This window comes from Lithobates pipiens, unplaced genomic scaffold (genome assembly GCF_037356315.1).
Source record: "Lithobates pipiens isolate NorthernLeopardFrog02 unplaced genomic scaffold, aLitPip1_a1.2 Scaffold_27, whole genome shotgun sequence".
NCBI lineage: Eukaryota > Metazoa > Chordata > Amphibia > Anura > Ranidae > Lithobates > Lithobates pipiens.
In genome coordinates, this window is record NW_027507788.1 from 31,186,933 (window position 1) to 31,211,503 (window position 24,571).

Genomic DNA, 24,571 nt, shown 5'->3' on the forward strand with positions numbered 1-24,571 from the left:
TTTGCTCAATACTTTGTTGACGCCTCTTTGGCACCAATTACAGCCCCAAGTCTTTTTGAGTATAATGCTACAAGCTTGGCACACCTATTTTTGGGCACTTTCTTCCTTTCTTCTTTGCAGGACCTCTCAAGCTCCTTCAGGTTGGATGAGGAGTGTTGGCGTACAGCCATTTTCAGATCTCTGGTTCTTGGGATTTGATACATATTCAAGCTCAATTTTAAGTAATTTTTAATAAGAACGGCAGAAAGGGAAAATGCTGAAGAAAGGGAAGAGAACAAATATAAATAAAACAGAGGAGAGATGAGATGACATACTCTACATTTGTGCTGCAAGCCCTACCACATTTCAATATTGGTGCTTGAGAGTGCCCAAGGTATTTTAAGACTCAAGCAACACCCCAGTAAACAGCATGGGTGGAGACTCCAGGGTATGTGAGATGTGGGTGTCTACTATTATGCAAGAGAAAACAATCATTGGACAAATAAATAATAAAACAAGGCAAATAAAATACAATTGGGAACACAAACAACCTGTGTCTTGGGGGGATCCTGGAACCCCTGAAGCAGAGCCTGGGCCTATGACCTAACAAAAATGTCACTTCTGCTTTCCACTTCGCTGCTTCTGCCAAGATTAGTCCTATCTTGGTAGGCAAAATAAGCAAGCAGCAAAATGATACTGTATACTGTATGCTAATGCATCCAAAACTCCATCCTCCATGTAACCCATGTTCCAAAAAACAAGCTGGAGTCTTTGGAAGCCCACTAATCACAAGCCCTTGGCCGCTGAGCTCTCCTTCTTTTTGGCTTTTTTTTTTATAATAAACTGTAAGCCAGGCCTTCTCGTCCAATATCAGTACCTGACCTCACAAATGTGTTTCTGGAAGAATGGTCAAACATTCCCATAGACACACTCCAACTCTTCTGGGAAAGGCTGTCCACAAGGTTTAGAAGTTGGGCGTGTCCCAATACTTTGGCAATATAGTGTATAAGTGTTATCACAGCTTCCAAAATCAGGCCCAGTGCCTACTTGAGGCTCATGTCACACTATGTCAAATAAAGTCTAAAAATCTAAAATTCTATAAAACGTCCTTATTTTCTTATAATGCATATGAAGAACACAAAAAAGTCCTTTGTTTTATTTTAAGCAAAGCAAACACATCATGTATACAAATTTACATCACTGGGAGTTCATCCATTCCGGGAGCCAGATTGTAAAACTTGATCCAAATTCAATGCAAACATTATTTCCAAACATTTACATTTATTAAATACTGTTCGGTATTAGTTTATCAAACAAACGCCTCCACAAAATGAAATGATGAGCTCATAATAAATCTGCTTCATTGGCCATTAGCATCAAATAAATACCAGCATTTGAAAAGACCTTAAATCTCTGAAAAGCATCAGAAGATCACCAACATCCAGGACATTCAAAAACAATAAAAAATGAAGGCGATTGCCGTTGTCCTGTTACTTTTCTCCTTTGATCTATATACAGGTAAGTAACCTATGTCATTTACTAAAAACAAGCTTATTTTGTTTCAACTTGACCCTCCCTTCTAGATTGTAAGCTCTAACGAGCAGGACCTTCTAGTCCCTCCTGTATTGATTTGTATTGTAAGTGTACTGTCTGCCCTCATGTTGTAAAGCGCTGCGCAAACTGTTGGCACTATATAAATCCTGAATAATAATAATAATAATAATAATAATAATATTTACGTATTTATTTATTTATTTACTTACTCTTATTTCACGCAACTGAAAAAGAAAGGAGGGCTCGGCGTCTTGCAAGCCATCTCAGACATCCCATGAACACGACTTCAGCTTGGTGAAAACCAAGATAGAACAGGAAACAAAAAGTGATAAATGTTTAGTAAGCTAAAATCAACTCTTAACCACTTACGGACCGCTGCACGCCAATGTACGTCCTAACTTTGAAGAGGAATATCGTTGTTAGGGCAACAGCTAGCTGCCATAACCCTGGTATCCTCTTCTTCGGCCGGCGGTCCACTTTCCGATAAGATTGGTCTCTGCAGCGGATTCGTCGTGAGATCACTTTTATTGGCGGTGGGAGAGGGATCCCCCTCCCGCCATGCTCCGGTGCCCTCCGCTGCTTATGGGAGCCATCGGTAGCGGCGGAGGTGATCGGATGTTGCTCCTTGCTGGATGACCCCCACCCATCTCCATAACATTGCAGGGCAGAAGCGACATCAATATTTTAGTGTAAATATAAGTGACCTCAGATCTCATACTTCAGAGGGCCTGTCATGCGTTTTCTCTATTGCAAGGGATGTTTACATTCCTTGTAATAGGAATAAAAGTGACACATTTGACACTTTTTTTTTTTTAAGAACAGCGTAAAAATAAAAAAATAAATGGTATTATAAATAAGAAAAAAAATATTTTAAAAGTGCCCTGTCCCGCCGAGCTCGCGTGCAGAAGCCACCACATACTTGAGTAGCGCCCGCATATAAAAAAGGTGTTTAAACCACACAAGTGAGGTATTGCTGCGATCAGTAGAGTGAGAGCAATAATTCTAGCCCTAGATATCCTCTGTAACTCAAAACATGCAACCTGCAGAATTTTTTAAACGTTAAACATTTTTAAGGATAAAACTTTGTCGCCATTCCACGAGCGGGCGCAATTTTGAAGCGTGACATGTTAGGTATCAATTTACTCGGCATAACATTATCTTTCACAATATAAAAAAAATTAGGCTAACTTTACTGTTGATTTATTTTTTAATTCAAAAAAGTGTATTTTTTCCCAAAAAAAGTGTGCTTGTTAGACCACTGCGCAAATACAGTGTGACAGAAAGTATTGGAATGACTGACATTTTATTCTCTAGGGTGTTAGGGAAAAAAAAGTAGAATATTTGGGAGTTCTAAGTAATTTTCTAGCAAAAAACAAAACAAAACAGTTTTCAACTTGTAAACAGCAAATCTCAAAAAGAGGCTCGGCCCTTAAAGTGGAGTTCCACCCTCTGGTGCCACAGTTGGCACCTTTCAGGGAGGAGGGGGGTGCAGATACCTGTCTAAGACAGGTATTTGCACCCACTTCCGGGCATAGACTCCCACGTTTATGTCTCTTCCTGTCCCGCTGTGACATAAACGGGTCCCAGAGACATTGCGGAGCATTCTCATTGCGCTGGGCGACTTGCGAATGTGTAGTAGGAAAAGCAGCAAAGAAGCAGCGGCGGCAACAGCCGAGATCAGAGCGATTGATCGTTTTGGCTGCTGACATCGCTGGATTTCAGGAAAGGTTAGTGTCCATTTATTAAAAGTCAGCAGCTTGGATTGAACAAACTAGAGAGCTTTAATGAACCCAAAAATGTTGTTGAATATAGCAAAATTCCTGCACAATATTAACATTTTAGTGAAGTACATTGGAGAAACCTTAAGCGGCTCCCAAGGGTTAGAGAAGCTCTTTTCAAGTAGCTCCATTCAATTGTGCAGTAGGTGTTGTGCATGAGGGCAGGGGGAAGCTACTGAAAAAGGCTGCAGAAGATTAGCAGCAATGACATGCACAAAACTGTATTTTATGAAAAATAAACCAGCAATTCATTATAATGCACAGTGCTTTAGTAAATGAATTGTGATCCAGTTAGGGTTTATATCTGCTTAAAGAATTGTGCCAACAAAGATAGACAAATTTAAAAAAAAAACACAATCATAATATTTGTCACAAAGTCTTTATATATATAGCTCCAACGGCATGCCACCACTCCACAGCTATTCAAGGAATGAATATTATATTATATATTATACTTATCAAATTATATATAATTATAATAAAATACAGATGCTACAAGAATAAGCTTCAATAAGTGTTCTTGTTTGAGTTCTAAGCTGAGGAGTAAGGATGAGCTTGGTGTTCGAGTCGAACGCACGTTCGACTCAAACACCGGCTGCTCACCCGTTCGGCGAAGCCAGAACTCTGTGGGCCATTCACGCCAAATTCGTGTGGCGCTCACGGCCCACAATGCACTGCGCCATCGCAGTGGATTGCTGGCTCATGATTGCCCAAGCATGCACTGTGACCCTGTGACACATGCTTGGCCAATCACAGCGCCGGCAGCGAGGAGAGCCATGATTGGCCACAGGCAGGATGCCTGTGGCTAATTATAGCTCAGGCTGTTTAGTACACGCCCCACACTATATGAGGCCAGCAGCACGGCGGCCTTGTGTAGTGTTCCGGCATCTGCAGGTGTGGTGTGCCTTCAGCGCAGTATACACCTGTATCTACCCTTTATTGCTGTTCTCTAATAGAGCCATCTGCAGGAGTTAGTGGGTGTTGTGTGCCTTCAGCGCAGTATACACCTGTATCTACCTATATGGCACTTCACAGGTATACTATAGACACCCCCCAGGCATGATATTTAAAATAATATTTCACTTTTTTCTTTTTTACTTTAATCGTCATTAAAATCAGTGCTCCCGAAAAAACTGCAATTTTTACAAACATTTTAGGCATTGACCCATGTCCTCTGGGGCAGGAGCCAGGTCCCCAAACCCTTTTTAGGACAGTATCTTGCATATTAGCCATTAAAATTAGCACTTTTTATTTTGAACATTTGAGTCCCATAGACTTCAATGGGGTTCTAAAGTTTGCACAAATTTTTGGTCCGTTCAAAAGTTCTGGTACGAACCGAACCAGGGGGTGTCCGGCTCATCCCTACTGAGGAGTATGGTAGAACCACCTTCAATGTACTCATGAAAGATATATACAGTAAAACCTTGGATTCCATGCATAATTGGTTCTGGAAACAGGCTTTTAATCCAAAGCACTCATATATCAAAGTGAATTTCCCCATAAGAAATAATGGAAACTCAGATGATTCTTTCCACAACCATTAATTCATAAGTCCTCACATCTTAATGGCCAATGCACGGCAGGCTCCCAAAGCTCCTGTTAGTCGGGAAGCCATGGCTCAGCACTGTCAACCTGCAACAGAAAGTACTGTTATTGACAGGATCCTAAGGTAAATGTGTTGACAAAAAAAAAAGATTTGCGTAAGAAAACTCTATGCATTGAGGCATGATGTCAAAGATAATGATGATAGATTTAAGGTTTACATACTTAGGTTTATTCATGTATAGCAGATTGCCTTTTGGATGGTTTACAGCCATTGGCAGGATAATATGTAGCATTGTGCGTTATAGATAGGACAGCACTTTTACCTGGTAGATCAGAACAGATTATCATTATTATTATTAGTAGAATTTGTTTATGTTTTTTTTCTAGCTGAAAAGCTCAAATGTTATGAGTGCCAAGGTCGTAATGCTTAATATTGCAAGGGTAAAACGACTGAATGCCCAGATGGCAGCTCATGTATGACCGTCTATGAAAAATCTGGATTCAGTAAGTAACCATCTTCCATCTCTCTATGGCTGTAAAAAATTAGGTTTTAGAAATATTTTGTTAGTTTTTTTTTTTTACTTATGGCAAGGTTTCCATATTTTTAAATAGTTTTTATTTAGTCTCTGTTTTTCATTGTTTTTAAAAGTATTTATCTCAGGTAGCCAGTTTTTTTTTTCAGAATTTTAATGTGACCATTTTCGCTGCCGAGATAAAGAATATCAATGAGTGTTTGAGTTTAGTTTTATGTCTGTTTGTGTTATATTTTTTTTACGGAATAATTTCTATATAGCTTCTAATGCCCTGTACACGGTCGGAAATTCTGACGGAAAAGGTCCAATTGGATTATATTGTCAGAAAATCCGATTGTGTGTGGACTTTTTCCGTCGGAAATTCCGACAGAAAAAATTTGAGAGCAGGATCTAAAATTTTTCCGACAAAAGAATCAGACTTTTTCCAATAGTTTTTAGAGAATTTTATATATATATATATATATATATATATATATATATATATATATATATATATATATATATATATATATATATATATTCTTTTGATGCTATTTGATCACCACTAGGCTTTTCTTTTTTATGATATAAATAAATAAATAATATAAATAAATAAATGTGGTGGTGATCAAATAGCATCAAAAGAATATATATATATATATATATATATATATATATATATATATATATAATTCTCTAAAAACTATCGGAAAAAGTCAGATTTTTTTGTCGGAAAAATTTCAGCCTAGTGGTGATCAAATAGCATCAACAGAAAGCTCTATCTGTATGAAAACAATTAGATAAATTAGATAAATTTAATTAATTAAATAAATAAATAAATAAATAAATAAACAAATAATATAAATAAAATAAATAAATAATTTTTGTTTGCAGATCACACGTATCACTCCATCGAGAAGCGCTGCGCTTTAAATCTGGAATGCAATCATAGCATGTACGCCTATGCTAATGATGATGTGTACTATGACCTGGCATATGATTGCTGTGAAAGTGATCTTTGCAACAATGGGACTTTTGTGGGTGAGAATAATGTATGTGTGTGTTTCTGGTAAAATGTAAATACCGCGCTTATACCAAAAACAATCAACAAAAGCAGCTGCTAGAGGTATGATGATACATACAATGGAAACGGAAAGTAGAAGAAAAGATTGTAGCAGCGCTAAAAAAACTACCATAACATAAGGTATGTGTAAAGACACAAATGATAAATGATAAAGAGATCAAAAATATGCTAACGGCGTTAGTGGCGGCACCCGTGCGCATGCACGGGAGTGACATCATCGCGGCTCCGGCCAATCACAGCGCCGGAGCCATGATGCCCGCAAAGAAGATGGACGCTCCATCGAAGAGGGGACAGCGGTGACATCGCTGGCTCCTGTGTCAGGTAAGTGACACATAATGGACTACTATGCGATGCATAGTAGTCCATTATGCTTTATATTTGCAGGGGAACAAAGAGGAAGTAAAACCCATCAGGGTTTACTTCCTCTTTAAAGGCTTCTCTTTGTGATAGAATGCATTAAGGTAAAAAAAAAAAAAAAAAACTTTGACTTTAAAAACTTGCTTCACAAATGAGATATGTATTTTCACCCTTATGACATCTGGCTGTCTAAGGCCAGCATAAAATATGCCAGTTCATTCAGCCAACTGATGATCCTTGGATGTGATGGCTGCATTCATTTTCTTTTTCAGACTAAGGCCGCGTACACACGGGCGGATTGTCTGTCCAACTTAGTCCGCTGAACCGTGTTTCAGCGGACAATCCGCTCGTGTGTGGGCTACAGCGGACTTTTTCAGCGGACTGTCTGACGAACAAAGTCTTACGGAATTTCCGTAATTTTGTCCGTTCAAACTTGGTTTTGTCCGTCCAAACTTGGTTTCAGCGGACAGTCCGCTCGTGTGTAGGCAAGTTGGACGGACTAAGTATGGCGCATGCTCAGAAAGGATTTACACGGCCGAAGGTTGCATTGCAGTGTATAGGACGTCGTTTTTCTAGTCCCATCGTACGTGCTGTACACGTCATCACGCATGCTTTCAACGGACTGTCTGCTCATCATGTGTGGTCAAGTCCGTTCATTCAAATTTTGAACGGACTGTCTGTCGGATTGTCTGACGAACTTAGTTGGGCAGACAATCCGCCCGTGTGTACGCGGCCTAAGACATTTTTCAGCAAGTACACCTTTTGACTTTGACAGAAATACACTGAAATTGTCTTTGAAGCAATAATGGTCTCATTCTTCTTTAAACTTACTAATCTCCATACCCACTATGTGATGGAGATAGACAACGGAAGATGCAACTGTAGTCCAGTCTATGTGGCAACCAATGGTGGCTGGTGCTCAAAATTTTTGGGGGGCACAGACAAACTGAAAAAAAAAACATTAATTGCAGCTACTGTGCCACTGTGCCATCAAACGCAGCTACTGTGCCATCAAATGCTGTCACTGTGCCATCAAACACAGCCACTGGGCCCATCAAATGCAGCCACTGTGCCCATCAATTGCTGACTCTGTGCCCATCAATTTCTGCCAGTGGGTAATCAATTGCCACTACTGTGCCCCATCAGATGCCGCCAGTGTGCCCCATCAGACACCGCCAGTGTGCCCAATCAGATACCGCCAGTGTGCACCATCAGATGCCACCAGTTTGCCCCATCAGATGCCGCCAGTGTGCACCATCAGATGCCGCCAGGGTGTACCATCAGATGCCTCCAGTGTGCCCCATCAGATGCCGCCAGTGTGCACCATCAGATGCCGCCAGTGTGCCCCATCAGATGCCGCTAGTGTGCACCATCAGATGCCGCCAGGGTGTACCATCAGATGCCTCCAGTGTGCCCCATCAGATGCCGCCAGTGTGCACCATCAGATGCCACCAGTGTGCCCCATCTGATGCCGCCAGTGTGCACCATCAGATGCCACCAGTGTGCCCCATCAGATGCCACTAGTGTGCCCCATCAAATGCCCCAGCGTGCCCCAACAGATGTTGCCTGGCACTTACCTGTTTCGGAGGGGGTCAGTGGCAGTCTCCTGCACGTCCTCCGTGTCTTCATCCGTCCTCTCTCAGGTGTCCAATCACAGCGCCTGACGTTTGAGCCAATCAGATGACCGGTAACAGACCCAGCAACCTCATTGGCTGAGAGGCGGATTCAGTGTTAGCAAAGCAAATAACACACAGCTGAGTGAACAGAGATCGCACAGCATTGCGCCCGCTGTTCACCTTTTTGGGCACCTATTAGAGCCTATTGCTCTAATCCGGTGCTTCCAAATACACCCCCACCTCTTTAATTCAGATGCCCGGCACCCGAAAATGGTCCGGGCACCTAAATAGGGGGTGTCAGCAGCGACCATTGATCAATGCATGAATCTATCTAAGGTGATTAGGGGTTAGCGCCCCTGCGCCCTTTATGGACACACTGCCACTGGTGGCAACTATGGCTCCTTCAATAAATACTGTAGAGGAATGAGTGTAGAAACCTTAGGACAGGGTGTATGTTATTCTCAGACTTTCCAGATGAAGATAAAAGGAATAAAGCCTGAAAAAAATAAAATTAATGGAACCTCCACATCTAAACACTGCAACGTATTACATTTTCATTTATGGGTTTAGATAAACTTTAATACTTATCCTATTTTTCATAATGCATTTCTATTTTATTTTTTATTTTTTATTTTACACCTTTACCCTACAGTGAAGAATAGAACCTACCCCTACAATGGGCCCGAATGTCCATCTTGCTCCTCGTATGATACCTTAGAGGTGTGTAAGCCTGTCACAAATACAATCTGCAGAAGTAAGGATGACCATTGTACCATATTAGTTGGATTGATGGAAAAACCAGGTAGGTTTTTATTACTTTATGGGGGCTTGCTTTTCCATATTATTCAAGATATTTGTTCCCCTAACCACTTAAGGACTGAGCCTCTTTTTTAGATGTGTTGTTTACAAGTTAAAAACATTTTTTTTTGCTAGAAAATTACTTAGAACCCCCAAACATTATAAATTTTTTTCTAACACCCTAAAGAATAAAATGGCGGTTGTTGCAATACTTTCTGTCACACCGTATTTGCAAAGCGATCTTACAAGCGCACTTTTTTTGGAAAAAAATAAAAAAAATGTAATTAAAAAATAAGACAACAGTAAAGTTAGCCCGCTCATGGAATGGCGACAAACTTTTACCCTTAAAAATCTCCATAGGCGACTTTTAAAAATTCTACAGGTTGCATGTTTTGAGTTACAGAGGAGGTCCAGAGCTAGAATGTTTGCTCTCGCTCTACCAATCGTGGCAATACTTCACATGTGTTGTTTGAACACCGTTTTCATATGCGGGCACTACTCACATATATGTTTGCTTCTGCGCGTGAGCTGGGCGGGACGGGGCGCATTTAAAAAAAAAAAATCTTATTTATTTTACCTTTTATTTTTACACTGTTTTAAAAAAAAATTGTGTCACTTTTATTCCTATTACAAGGAATGTAAACATCCCTTGTAATAGAAAAAAAAAGCTTGACAGGACCTCTTAAATATAAGATCGGGGGTCAAAAAGACCTCATATTTACACTAAAATGCAATAAAAAAAAAATTGTCATTTAAAAAATTATTTAAAAAAATGTCCCTTAAAGAGCTATGGGCGGAAGTGACGTTTTGACGGCATTTCCGCCCTGCAGTGACATGGAGACGGGTGGGGGCCATGCACAGCACAGTGAAAGGACCGGATTGCCTCCACCGCTGCTGCTGCCGACGGATCCGGTAAGCAGCGGAGGGCAACGGAGTGCAGCGGGAGAGGGGAAGGCTGAAAAAAAGTGGTCTCTGCGGTGTATTCACCGCAAGATCACTTTTATTGACGGGGGAGGGCCCCTCTCCCCCGTCAATAAAAGTGATCTGGCGGTGAATACACCGCAGAGACCACTTTTATCTTGTAGCCGACTGCTGGCCGAACACGGGGTATGGGGTTATGGCAGGTAGCTGCTGCCATAACAACAATATCCGTCTTCAAAATCAGGATGTAAATCAGCATTCGTCGGTCGGCAAATGGTTAATTTCAGTTGCTGATGTAGCAGCATAACCTCCCTTTAAATAATCGTTCCGCATTAGTTTTTTTTACAAAATTCTGGCAAATTTGTTAATTCAGAAATATTTGAAGTAACGAAAACCAATTTAATGATTTTGATAGAACGATTTGATCGGACTTTATACCAGTGAAGGACGTTTACAACATAATTATAAATATTATCTTTATTACAAAATTATTTAAAAAATGTTAGCACATTTACAAATAAAACCAAAGGGATTGGCTCAGATCAATATGACCAAGATGGTATTAAACAATATTTCTCTGTATCTACTAGTTAGGAGGTCGACGCGTTTCACATCTTTACTTCGTCAGGACCTCACTTCCTTTGACTGTAAATAGAGATCCTATATTAAAAAGAACATAGCTATTAATTATATCTAGATAATAAGATCATAATATTCTTATCAGGTAATATATATATATATATATATATATATATTACCTGATAAGAATATGATCTAGATATAATTATATATATATATATATATATATATATATATATATATATATATATATATATATATATATATATATATATATATAGATATAGATATAGATATAGATAGATAGATAGATATATAGATAGATAGATATAGATATAGATATACATATATATATATATATATATATATATATATATATATATATATATATATATATATATATATATATATATATATAGATAGATAGATAGATAGATAGATAGATAGATAGATAGATAGATAGATAGATTTTACAGGCGAAATATACAGAACCATTCAGACTGGCTCCTTGAGGTGTTTTCCTTCCAGTGGGGGTCATTTTGGGAACTTTAATATTATTGTGGCATTTTTAGTTTAACAGAAATTAGTACGTAGAAAGTAAAGGGAACAGCTTTTTTCACAAATTTGGATCTTTGTTCCTTTTTATATTAAAAACTAAAATCCCAACAGTTATTAAATAGCGCAAAAAGAAAGCTGTGCCTGTCTCAAAATGATACAAGACTCAATTGGGTGCAGTGCTTTATAAAAGCGTAACTGGAGAATGATAAGTAGGAACGCTTCTGCTAGAAGGGTCCTCCAGGTGCTATATCTTGCTCCTCCAGACCCTCGGTTCCTGTGGCTGTGGTCCAGCACATTGACAGGGAGACCATCTCAGGAGGACTTCAGGCATTGATGTGCCTGTTTACTCATCCTGTCATCCTGAAAGTATTTTTAACCGATGCCTTTTAATAAAATTGCCGACGTACTGCGTCTTTCTCTGCATATCTTCATAAAAGAGTAATTGTCAGTCAAACAATCTCACAGTGCTGAAAAATTAATAATAGCCTGGTAAAGATGAGGTATTTCAGATGGGTACTTAAGTAGTTAAATAAAGTAATTCTTTTTTACATACTCACAAATCTATACTGGAGTCATAGGACTGGTGGCAAATCTATCTTCTATTTCCCCGGCCACCAGTCTTGTAACTTTTCTTTTTCAGTGAGCTGTGGCATATCTTTGTTTTTGTTCTCTGTAGTGGGGAGAGACCCGGGCATCTCAGACTCCCAGTCTCATATTTGAGTGATAGGCCATGTAACTCCTAATCTGCCCCAGTCACCAGGACCTCACATCATGAGTGCAGGGCCATCTTTAATATGATTGGACCCTGGGCAAAACCTTTCTTGGGGGCCCACTCCCCATGCATTTCGCTCTCCACCTTCTCTAAGACTTACAATAAATAGCAGCTAGACTGGAAAATAAGTTTACTGAATCAGATCAAGCAGCTAGTGTGATTGGTTGCCAGAGGTTTCAGTGTATCATTACCGCTCACTGACTGGTTGCTAGAGGTTACAGAACACATTACAGCTCACTGGTTAGTTGCTAGAGGTTACAGCACATGAATTCTGCTTGTTGATTGGTTGCTAGAGATTACTGTGGATATGACCTCAGGGGGGCATGATATACATATCAATGCTGCCGGCCGCCTCTATTTACATATGAATGCCGGTAATTTACATGTAAACACAGGGTCTCCAGGTGAGTCATCTGGGACACAGCACAGGACTAAAACCTCAAGGGGTGAGGGAATTTAAACCAGGATAGTTGGCAAGTATGAAGCAGCTGCTTTTGGCCCCACAACAATGACAGGGCCCAGGGCAGCTGCCCCTTTTGCCCTGCCTTAAAAACAGCCCTGCATGAGTGACCACCTAGAAGACTCATGGTCTGTCATGCCAACAATGTACTCAGCTATCCCTTTTGCGAAATGAGAAATGTAGTGCTCCTTCCCTGTGTGGCTGTGACCGGTGGCAGCAGTGAAAGTCCTCTAACTATCGCCAAGCGGGACGGCACATTTTCTGTAGAAGATTATGACATCATTGGGCTCGACCTTCTCTTATGAAAAAAGAAGACTTTTTCTTTATTAATTTGTCAGTGGTTTAATGGGGAGAAGGATCTGGAAATGTGAAGTTAGCAGTATCCTGAAGTTCATGTTTAAAGGCCGTAAGGTAATGTTTGTTTGGATGTTTACCATGCTAATGCTAATAATTTTTTTCTTTCAGACGGTGTTTTAACCAACTTTTCAGCACGAGGATGCATGTCAAATCTGAGTTGTAATCATGAATACAGCCAAACCATTGGATACAGAATGAAGAAGATTAAAATACAAAGCTGCTGGTTACCGGAACTGAAGCATCAGCCCAAGCATGAAAAAGAGGAGGAATGACTGGATAAACTACAGGAAATTGACAAAAAAAAAGGCAGAACCCTAGCCAATCAGGAAAGAGTTAAAAAAAACATGTATATGAGGTGCTTTACCAGACACCACTTTTCTCAAACCTTCTGCTCGTTGGCTTCCTTTGCTCACTTCCATTCTATCTAAAAGCTCCATTACAGTAGTAAAGGTCTTTACTGTACTAAGCTCAGCTTCACATGGCTCTTTGCAGTCACCAGTACATATACAAAGCAATTATGATAGCACTTCCAATGCTTTACATCCTATCACCTTACAGAATGTTGAAACATTCGTCCTTAACCCCTTAAAGTTGGCCATGCCTCTTCATGTGGCAATACAGCACCACTGTCACCAGCAGCTCCCGGTCACTGTTTATGGACCAGAGCCAGGGATGGGCTCCCGATCACTTGACCACTTTGATAGCCAATCACAGTTATTGCAAGATCGGGAAGCCCACCCCACCAGTCGGCATTAAGAACATCACTGGTTGGGAGGTGTAAAGATGATTTTTGGTATATAATGGATTATGGAAAATGAAAGCCCAATTGAAATTAGCTACTGGTAGATTTTAAAGCCTTTGATTTGCTGATCATTCATGCAGGAGAATCTTTGCTATACTGTATGTTTGCAACTGCTCAAGTAATACTCCTTATTGTAACCACTAAGATTTTGTACCTGGACTCTGTCCTGAGCTGTAAGCTTCAATAAAACAATGCTTTACTCTGCAACCCAATTGTCTCCGGTGTCTCATTTCATTAAAGCGGATTTCCACACATTTTTTTAAGTTTCCCCACCAGTGTTGATGATCACAATTAGATTATTCATCGGTAGTTTTTTTTTTCAAAGCGGTTTACCTTATTTGTCATTTAGAATGATCCTCTTCTGCTGTATCTCACCGCTGCAAGGTATGTCATATCCGGCACCCATTGACTCCTGGGATATGATTGTCATCAATTCCAAGAGGCAATAGGCAGCTTCTTCTTCTATTTATATAGCCACGATTTGTACACAATGCACATCAGCGAGATCGGGAACTACTGGGTAACCAGCAGCACCATATCTCGGAAGGAGCAACATGTGGGCTTCAGATGATAAGAAAAGCACAGTGAGTTTTTTTTTATTTTTTTACAAAACAATCTAATAAGAAAAAGTACATTTAGCACAAATGGCAAAAGGTATTAGGAATGATGAGACCTTTGCGTGGGGGGGGGGGGGGGGGGGTTAAAAAAAAAAAAAGCTGGAACTCTGCTTTAAATAACTCTTTAATTTATTGGGTCAAACCAGCAAGAAAACTGCACTATGAATAAACTAATGTAGCAATCCTCACCCCAGGCAGTGAAAAATGAAAAATTCCCCCGAGGCCCCTTACAATTGTATAGGCTGTCTCCCCTGATGGCAGCCCCGCAGCTGGCTACTCAGTATGCACCTCCCAATCTCGCACATATGCTGTAGAAGCAAATCATGGCCCATTGTGTGTCTAGCAGGCTGCCATAGTGTAGGAAGTTCCTGCCCCATTGCTATGGCAACCTGTCAATCGATCAAGCAACCTGGAATGAAGCATTGCGTTATTTCTAATTGTGAAATAACGCAATTCTAGCTGCAGGAGATGCCCATTGACTCCCGGGGTTGATGACACTGTTATCCCAGGAGCCAATGGGCAAGCAGTAATGATGCACCTTGCCGCGGTGAGGAGGGACAGAACTGCAGCCTTTAGCACCAACAAAAGGTAGAAGATGACAAAAAGAAAAAAAAAGTATTGGAAAATGAATGGGGGTGCGGGCGGCTATAATTGCAGCCATTGTTGTAAATTATAGCTGCACTATATCCTGATAGAAAACCATTGGAATGAATTAGAGCAGTGACTGTTCTTTTCGGCCAAGCAGGGCGGTTTTAACCCCTGCTAGCGGCTGAAGAAGGGGTTAATATCGCCCATGCATCGATACATGGTTGGGATTAATCCCTTCTTCGACCGTTAAAATGACGGTAAAGCGCAGCCAAAACTAGTAACACTTTACCATCTACACTCTCACTGCCCCATTGTGAAAGTAGCCTAAAAGTATTAGCACGCCTGCCTTTACACGCAAATGAACTTTAATGACATCCCAGTCTTAGTCCGTAGGGTTCAATATTGACTTGGTCCACCCTTTGCAGCTATAACAGCTTCAACTCTTCTGGGAAGGCTGTCCACAAGGTTTAGGAGTGTGTCTATGGGAATGTTTGACCATTCTTCCAGAAGTGCATTTGAGAGGTCAGCCATTGATGTGGACAAGAAGACCTGGCTTGCAGTCTCTGCTCTGATTCATCCCAAAGGTGTTCTATCAGGTTGTGATGCAGGCCAGTTAAGCTCCTCCACCCCAAACTCGCTCATCCATATCAGTTTGGGCCATCCCCAAACTGTTCCCACAAAGCTGGGAGCATGAAATTGTCCATAATGTCTTGGTATGCTGACAACTTAAGGGTTGACACTGGAACACGCAGTGATTCACAGCAGGAGTCTGGAGCGTCTCCATTCACCATTTCAGGTCTGATTTCAGCCCGACTTTTGGGTTGAATTCAGACCTGAAAAGGATCAAAAGACACACAGGGCTCCTGTACAATTTGCACCGGAGCCGCTGCCGAGATGTGTGAACCGGCTCCATAGAGAGCCAGTCACAATCTCCTGCTCTGCGAATTGAATGCGGGTAAACTCGCATCTAATTCGCAAAGGTGTGAACACAGCTCACTGGAAGAGGCCAAGACCAACCCCTGAAAAGAAAAAACTCACACCATAATCCCCCCTCCACCAAATTATTTGGACTAGTGCACAATGCATGGTCTGTAAAGACATGGATGAGCGAGTTTGGGGTGGAAAAGCTTTACTGGTCTGCACAGAGTCCTGATTTTAACCCAATAGAACACCTTTGGCATAAATTAGAGTGGAGACTGCGAGCCAGGCCTTCTCGTCCAACACCAGTGCCTGACCTCACAAATGCACTTCTGGAAGAATGGTGAAACGCACTCCTAAACCTTGTGGACAGTCTTCCCAGGAGAGTTGAAGCTGTTATAGCTGCAAAGGGTGGGAGAACTCCATATTTAACCCTACCGACTAAGACTGGGATGCTATTAAAGTTCATGTGCGTGTAAAGGCAGGTGTCCCAATACTTTTGGTAATATAGTGTATATAAAGTATGCAAGAGTAGCACATGCTACACATTTAATTCTAGAATTTAAAGCGCAACTCCACTTTTGTTGAGAAAAAAAAAAACATTCCCCTCTGGCTAATCTATGTACATTGCAAGGATTATACCAGCCTTTGTTGCAGATTCCTACCTTTTGTTATTCTGAAGAAATCACAGTTTTTTCTTATGTGTCCCTGTGTTTAGTGAGTCTAAAGGGAGTGGTTTCATAATTATCAGTCAGCTGTGCAGTTGCAGAGCACTAATGAGGAAAACTGCTGAGCCTGCATCCCTTTAGATGTGTTCCTATTGGGAGTATCTCACCAAAAATGAAATTTTTGGTGCAGGGGATGCCTGAAATCTGACTTGTATCTAGGGATGAGCCGAACACCCCCCCTGTTCGGTTCGCACCAGAACCTGCGAACAGACCTAAACTTCGTGTGAACTTTAGAACCCTATTAAAGTCTATGGGACACAAACGTTCACAATCTAAAGTGCTCATTTTAAAGGGTAATATGCAAGTTACTGTCCTAAAAAGTGTTTGGGGACCCGGGTCCTGCCCCAGGGGACATGGATCAATGCAAAAAAAAGTTTTAAAAACTAACGTTTTTTCAGGAGCAGTGATTTTAATAATGATTAAAGTGAAATAATAAAAGTGTAATATTCCTTTAAATTTCGTAGCTAGGGGGTATCTATAGTATGCCTGTGAAGGGGCGCATTTTTCCCGTGCTTAGAACTGTCCCTGCACAAAGTGTCATTTGTGCAGGAAAAAAAGTCTTTTAAAATCACTTGCGGCTAAATTGTCAGCTCCCGGAATACAGAGAACACTCAATGAGTGTTCTCTGTATTAGCCGACAATTCATTCATTCATTGATAAAAAATAAAAAAAATTTTTTTAAAAAAAGCGTGGGGGTTCCCCTAAATTCAATTACCAGGCCCTTCAGGTCTGACATGGATATTAAGGGGAATCCCGTGTCAAATTAAAAAAAAAAATTGACGTGGGGGTCCCCCTAAATATTCATACCAGACCCTTCAGGTCTGATATGGATATTAAGGGGAACCCCGCATCAAATTTTTTAAAAAAATTGACAGGGGGGGTCCCCCTAAAAATCCATACCAGACCCTTTATCCGAGCACGCAACCTGGCAGGCCGCAGGAAAAGAGGGGGGGATGAGAGAGCGCCCCCCCTTCCTCTTGAACCGTACCAGGCCACATACCCTCAACATTGGGAGGATGCTTTGGGGGTCTGTGACCCCTCAAAGCACCTTGTCCCCATGTTGATGAGGACAAGGGCCTCATCCTCACAACCCTGGCCGCTGGTTGTGAGGGTCTGTGGGCGGGGGGCTTATCAGAATCTGGAAGCCCCCTTTAACAAGGGGACCCCCAGATCCCGCCCCCCCCTGTTTGAAATGGTAAGGGGGTACAAAAGTACCCCTACCATTTCACAAAGAAAGTGTCAAAATGGTTAAATAAGACAAACACACTTTTGAAAAATTCCTTTATTAAAAATAAAAAAAAGATTCCAGCGGTGCTAATCCACTCTTGCTATCCAGCGACGAATCTCCGGGGTCCAGCGATGGATGATCATATCCAGCGACGGGGGATCTCTCAGTCCAGCGCTGTCCATACATCCTTCTTCTGTCTCCACTGCGGAGACTGCGGAGATCCCAGCGCTGACGTTTCTTATATTAGGAGGGCGGGGCCACTCGTCACATGACCCCACCCCCTCTGACGCTGGTGAAGGGAGCCAGGGGTTCCCCAGTGACGTATGGGTGACCCCGCCCCCTCTGATGTAACGGAAACCTGCGTTACATCAGAGGGGGCGGGGTCACCCACACCTCACTGGGGAACCCCTGGCTTCCCTCTCCAGCGTCAGAGGGGCGGGGTCAGGTGACGAGTGGCCCCGCCCTCCTAATATAAGAAACGTCAGCGCTGGGATCTCCGCAGTCTCCGCAGTGGAGACAGAAGAAGGATGTATGGACAGCGCTGGACTGAGAGATCCCCCGTCGCTGGATATGATCATCCATCGCTGGACCCCGGAGATCCGTCGCTGGATAGCAAGAGTGGATTAGCACCGCTGGAATCTTTTTTTTTATTTTTTTTATTTTTAATAAAGGAATTTTTCAAGAGTGTGTTTGTCTTATTTAACCATTTTGACACTTTCTTTGTGAAATGGTATGGGTACTTTTGTACCCCCTTACCATTTCAAACAGGGGGGGCGGGATCTGGGGGTCCCCTTGTTAAAGGGGGCTTCCAGATTCTGATAAGCCCCCGCCCGCAGACCCTCACAACCACCGGCCAGGGTTGTGAGGATGAGGCCCTTGCCCTCATCAACATGGGGACAAGGTGCTTTGAGGGGTCACAAACCCCCAAAGCATCCTCCCAATGTTGAGGGTATGTGGCCTGGTACGGTTCAGGAGGGAGGGGGGGCGCTCTCTCGTCCCCCCCTCTTTTCCTGCGGCCTGCCAGGTTGCGTGCTCGGATAAAGGGTCTGGTATGGATTTTTAGGGGGACCCCCACGTCAATTTTTTTTTTTTTTTGATGCGGGGTTCCCCTTAATATCCATATCAGACCTGAAGGGTCTGGTATGGATATTTAGGGGGACCCCCACGTCAATTTTTTTTAAAATTTGACACGGGGTTCCCCTTAATATCCATGTCAGACCTGAAGGGCCTGGTAATTGAATTTAGGGGAACCCCCACGCTTTTTTTATTTTTTATCAATGAATGAATGAATTGTCGGCTAATACAGAGAACACTCATTGAGTGTTCTCTGTATTCCGGGAGCCGACAATTTAGCCGCAAGTGATTTTAAAAGACTTTTTTTCCTGCACAAATGACACTTTGTGCAGGGACAGTTCTAAGCATGGGAAACATGCGCCCCTTCACAGGCATACTATAGATACCCCCCAGCTACGAAATTTAAAGGAATATTACACTTTTATTGTTTCACTTTAATCATTATTAAAATCACTGCTCCTGAAAATACTGCCGTTTTTAAAACTTTTTTTTGCATTGATCCATGTCCCCTGGGGCAGGACCCGGGTCCCCAAACACTTTTTTAGGCCAGTAACCTGCATATTACCCTTTAAAATGAGCACTTTAAATTTCTCCCATAGACTTGTATAGGGTGTTCCGGCTTTTCGAATTTTCTGCGAACAGCCCAAATTGTTCACTGTTCGCTGAACAGGCGAACAGGCAATGTTCGAGTAGAACATGTGTTCGACTCGAACTCGAAGCGCATCCCTACTTGTATCTTAGGCAGACTTCTGGGAAAGTTGGTGAGCCAATCACACAAGCAGGAAATTATGTTTCTGGGGGGGTGGTGAAAGGAGAGGGATTTTTTTTTTTATGGCTAGAAGCATCCCTCCCTTTTTGTGGTTGGGAGTACAAGCCAAAAACACATTTGGGTAGTCCCTGCGTGTGCAGGATTTTAGTAAGTTGGAAGTGAGTTTCCTGCACACAGAGGATGTCAGCCCTCTGCTTGCAGGCTTCTTTCCACATGGAAAATCTTTTAGAGGGGTGGTTTAGGCCCTGCGCATTAATCGAGAGGCAGGTGATGGTCATTGCAGGTGTGGTGCATTTTGTCGTATAGTTATTTGGTGTAGGTACTCACTGCATGATCTTCTCTGGTATGGTTAGCTGTGGTGTGAAAAAGTTATGTGAAAATTGTTTTCTTCAGTGGGTGGGTATAATTTAATTCTGATATGGCTGCGTGTATCAAACAGATATCAAAAAGATCTAAAAACATAGAAAGTTAAAGTAGAGAACATAAAAAATGGATCTTACAACTGATCCTTGGGCAGATGAATCTGCTTTGGTATTGGAGGGAAAAAAAGGAGATAAGAACTGTTAGCTCCTAGAACTGGAGATGATCTTGTTTAGCTGTATTGTTTAGTTACGAACTTCCCCCACTGTGTTTCTTGTTAGAACGCTCGTGTGATACCACTTTCCACTCATTTTGGACTGCTTTAGTAATGGTTGCCAAGTTGCAACGGCATTGTATCGTATGCCTGGAGACATCCTTATAGTGGCGTATTGTGGAGGAATGTTGTCATGTGTTCGTGACACTTGTAGGGTTTGTTCCTTTACGTGGTAATAATGAACCTTTAATAGGACATCCCTTGGGGTTATCTGTGGAAGAAAGGAGGGTTTAGGGACCTTGTGAATGCTATTCACTATGAGGTCCTGTGCTGTGAGCGTTGGTACCAAGGTGGAGAACAGGGTGTGGGCATATTGGAGGAGCTGGTACCAAGGTGGAGAACAGGGTGTGGGCATATTGGAGGAGGTGATTTTGGTGGGACAGACTCTGACATACCCCTTAGTTTGATATTATTTCTTCTAGATCAGTCCTCTAGGTCTGTGATCTTGTCTTTCAGCCATGTTATGTCTTCACCCTGTGCTGTGTGAGCCTCCACCATCATGTCGTATGAGGATGTGTATCCTTCCATCTTCTTTTCACCATTATCCACCCTCTGCCCTATGGCTTGTACCTCCCTTGTGCACTTATTGATTCCTCTGATCATACCTGTGTGTAAGGAGGATCGCAGGGACAGTAGCATATCTTTCAGCATTGTGTCCAATATGGGCCTGTCTGATGTAGGGAAGTCAGCTATGGGTCCTTTCTCCTCTGAGGCTGGAAGTGAAATGAGGGAAATGAAATGAGGGAAAGATGGCCCCCACTCGGCTCCATATCATTGGATGGCGGAAGTGATGTAAAATTTCACTTCTGCCCAATGGTCTTAAAGGGGAAATTTTTGTTATTGCAAAAAAAAAAAGACTTTTTTTTTATTGCTTTTAAATGTAAATGTGAGAACATATCACATTAAAGAGGACCTGTCATGCTTTTATTCTATTACAAGGTATATTTACATTACTTATAATAGGAATAAAAGTGATCCAATTTTTTTTCAATTAAAAAGACAGTAAAAATAAAAAGTAAAATAAATAAGAAAAAAAATGTAAAGCGCCCCATTCTGCCAAGCTTGTGCACAGAAGTGAACACATAAGTAAGTCACACCCGCATATGAAAACTGTGGGTTCAAATCACACATGTGCGGTACCGCTGCGATCGTTAGAGCGATAGCAATAGTTCTAGTAAAATACTTCCTCTGTAACTCAAAACTGGTAGCCTGTAGAAATTTTTAAATGTCCCCTATGGAGGTTTTAAGGGTCAAAGTTTGTCGCCATTTCATGAGCAGGCACAATTTTGAAGCATGACATGTTGGGGAAAAATATACTCGACATAATATTTTCTTTCACAATATAGAAAAAATTAACTATACTGTTGTCTTATTTTTTAATTCAAAAAAGTGTTTTTTTTCCCCAAAAAATTGTCTTGTAAGACCGCTGCGCAAATACGGTGTGACATAAAGTATTGCAACAACCGCCATTTTATTCTCTAGGGTGTCTGAAAAAAAAAATATATATATAAAGTAATTTTCTAGCAAAAAAAATTATTTTACTTGTAAACAACAAGTTTGAAAATAAGCCTGGTCCTTAAGTATTTAAAGCAATCTACTGAGCTGGACAGAACCACCTCTGGAGGGAGTCTATTCCACATTATAACCGCTCTTACTGTGAAGAAACCTTTCCATACTTGGAAATAAAATCTCTTTTCCTCTAGACTTAAAGCATGCCCCCTTGTCCTCTGTAATGATCTTAAAATGAATAACTTAACACCAAATTCACTATATGAACCCCTTATGTATGTGTACATGTTGCTCATATCCCCCTTAATCTCCTATTCTTAAGAGTGAATAAATTCAGCTCCTCTAATCTTTCCTCATAGCTGAACTCCTCCATGCCTCTTTTCAGTTTGGTTGCCCTTCTCTGCACTTTCTCCAGTTCCCCGATATCCTTTTTGAGAACTGGAGCCCAAAACTGAACTGCATATTCCAGATGAGGTCTTACTAATGATTTGTACAGGGGCAAAATTATATCTGTCTCTCTGGAGTCCATACCTCTCTTAATACAAGAAAGGACTTTGCTAGCTTTGGAAAGCGCAGCTTGCCATTGAATTCTATTATTGAGCGTATTATCTACCAAAACCCCAAGATCCTTCTCCACTATGGATCCCCCCAGTTGTACTTCCCCTAGTATGTATGATGCATGCATATTCTTAGCCTCCAAGTGCATAACTTTACATTTATCAACATTAAACCTCATTTGCCACTTAGTTGCTCAATGAAACAGTGCATGGAGTTCGGCTTGTAAGTTGGAGGCATCCTGTAAGGACATTATTCCACTTAATAGTTTGGAGTAATATGCAAAGGCAGAAATGGTGCTTTTAATTCCAAACCCTATATCGTTTATAAAGATATTAAAAAGTAAGGCTCTCAACATTGAACCTTGGGGTACACCACTGATAACCTTAGACAATTCCGAGTAAGAATCATTAACCACTACTCTCTGAATTCTGTCTTTTAGACAGTTTTCTATCCATTTACAAACTGATCTTTCCAAGCCAGACTGTAGACTTTACCTTACACATGAGCCATGTGTGGGGAACTGTGTCAAAAGCTTTTGCAAAACCCACATATGCCACGTTCACAGCCACCCCCCTGTCCAAGGTTTTGCATACCGCCTTACCTCCTCATAAAAAGAAATCAGGTTTGTTTGACAACTTCTGTCTTTCATGAATTCATGCTGTCTGTTGCTTAAATTTTTTTGCCAGCAAGAACTCATCTATGTGGTCTTTTATTAAACTCTCCAGTATCTTCCCGAGTATAGAAGTTACACTAACAGGGAGTCTTAGTCTTTATGCATAGGGATTAAAGGCATGTAGTGCCAGTGCAAGTGAACTTTGCAGGGATGTAAAACATTTTCTGCATGCAAGAGTACAATCTGCACATGGCAATGGTAGACTTAAATGGCCTGGTAGTTCATAGATCAAAGCACTGGTAAAAAAACAAAACAAAAAAAAAAAAAACATGTTTATCTATTTAAGCTAATTGGCTGTGGTCAATCCTACTTCCCAAATAGGACTCCTTAAAAATAGTATAAAAATTAAATATACAGTGCCTTGCAAAAGTATTCACCCCCCTTGCCTCACAACCTGGAATTAACATGGATTGTTTGAGGATTTGCATCATTTAATTTACAGAACATGCTTTGAAGATTTTATTTTTTTATTTTTATTGTGAAGCAAACAACAAATAGGACAAAATAACAGAAAAAGCCAATGTGCATAACTATTCACCCCTCTAAAGTCAATACTTTGTAGATCTACCTTTTGCAGCTATCACAGCTCCAAGTCGCTTTGGATAAGTCTCTATGCACTTGTCACATCTTACCACTTGGATTTCTGCCCATTCCTCCTTGCAAAACTGCTCCAGCTCCTTCAAGTTGAATGGTTTGTGCCTGTGAACAGCAATCTTTAAGTCTGACCACAGATTTTCTATTGGATTGCGGTCTGGGCTTTGACTAGGCCATTCCAACACATTTACATGTTTCCCCTTAAACCACTTAAGTGTTGCTTTAACAGTGTGTTTGGGGTCATTGATCTGCTGGAAGATGAACCTCCGTCCTAAGCCTTAAATCACACACAGAGTGGTACAGGTTTTGCTCAAGAATTTCCCTGTACTTAGCACCATCCATCTTTCCCTCAACTCTGACCAGTTTCCCATTCCTGATTGCTGGTGTCTCATCAGACCAGAGCACCTTCCTCCATCTGCAGGGGATCAAATAATTATTTTCCCCACTGTAAGTTTGGAAATTTTTGTTGATACTTATTTTTGTGTTTGCACAGTGTAAGCACATTTAATATTGATTTGATGACATATTTTATATTATTGGATGTTTGGAAATACTTGTTTTATATGTGTTTAGGCCAATTTTAATGCTTTTTTTTTTTTTTTTTTTTTTGACCATAGTTTTATAAGCGCTGCATGAGTATGATTCATTATCTATTGGTGACTGTATATCACAAATGAAATGGACAAATGGCATTCAGTTTCATCCTTAGGGCTAACCAAATGTGTATTTAATTGGGAGTTCATCTATTGCTGGAATCAGATTGTTGAGCTTGATCCAAAGTCAATGTAAATATTATTTTTAAACATTTACATTTGCAAGTTGCTGTTCTGCAATGATCATTATAAATTATTGTATTATTAAACAAACACCACAAAAGTAAATAACGATTTAATAATAAATGTATTTAATAAATACAGCCTATTGACAATTAAAATCAAATATATTGCAGCATTTAAGGAGGAATTAAATCAAGTGAGAAGCATCGGAAGATCTCTAACATCCAAGACAT

At 41.0% G+C, this 24,571-nt stretch overlaps 1 pseudogene; it reads left to right on the forward strand.

The window, feature by feature from the left end:
- The first annotated feature begins 1,445 nt into the window (after positions 1-1,445).
- On the forward strand, positions 1,446-13,142 carry LOC143933139 (phospholipase A2 inhibitor and Ly6/PLAUR domain-containing protein-like; annotated as a pseudogene).
- The last annotated feature ends 11,429 nt before the right edge of the window (positions 13,143-24,571 follow it).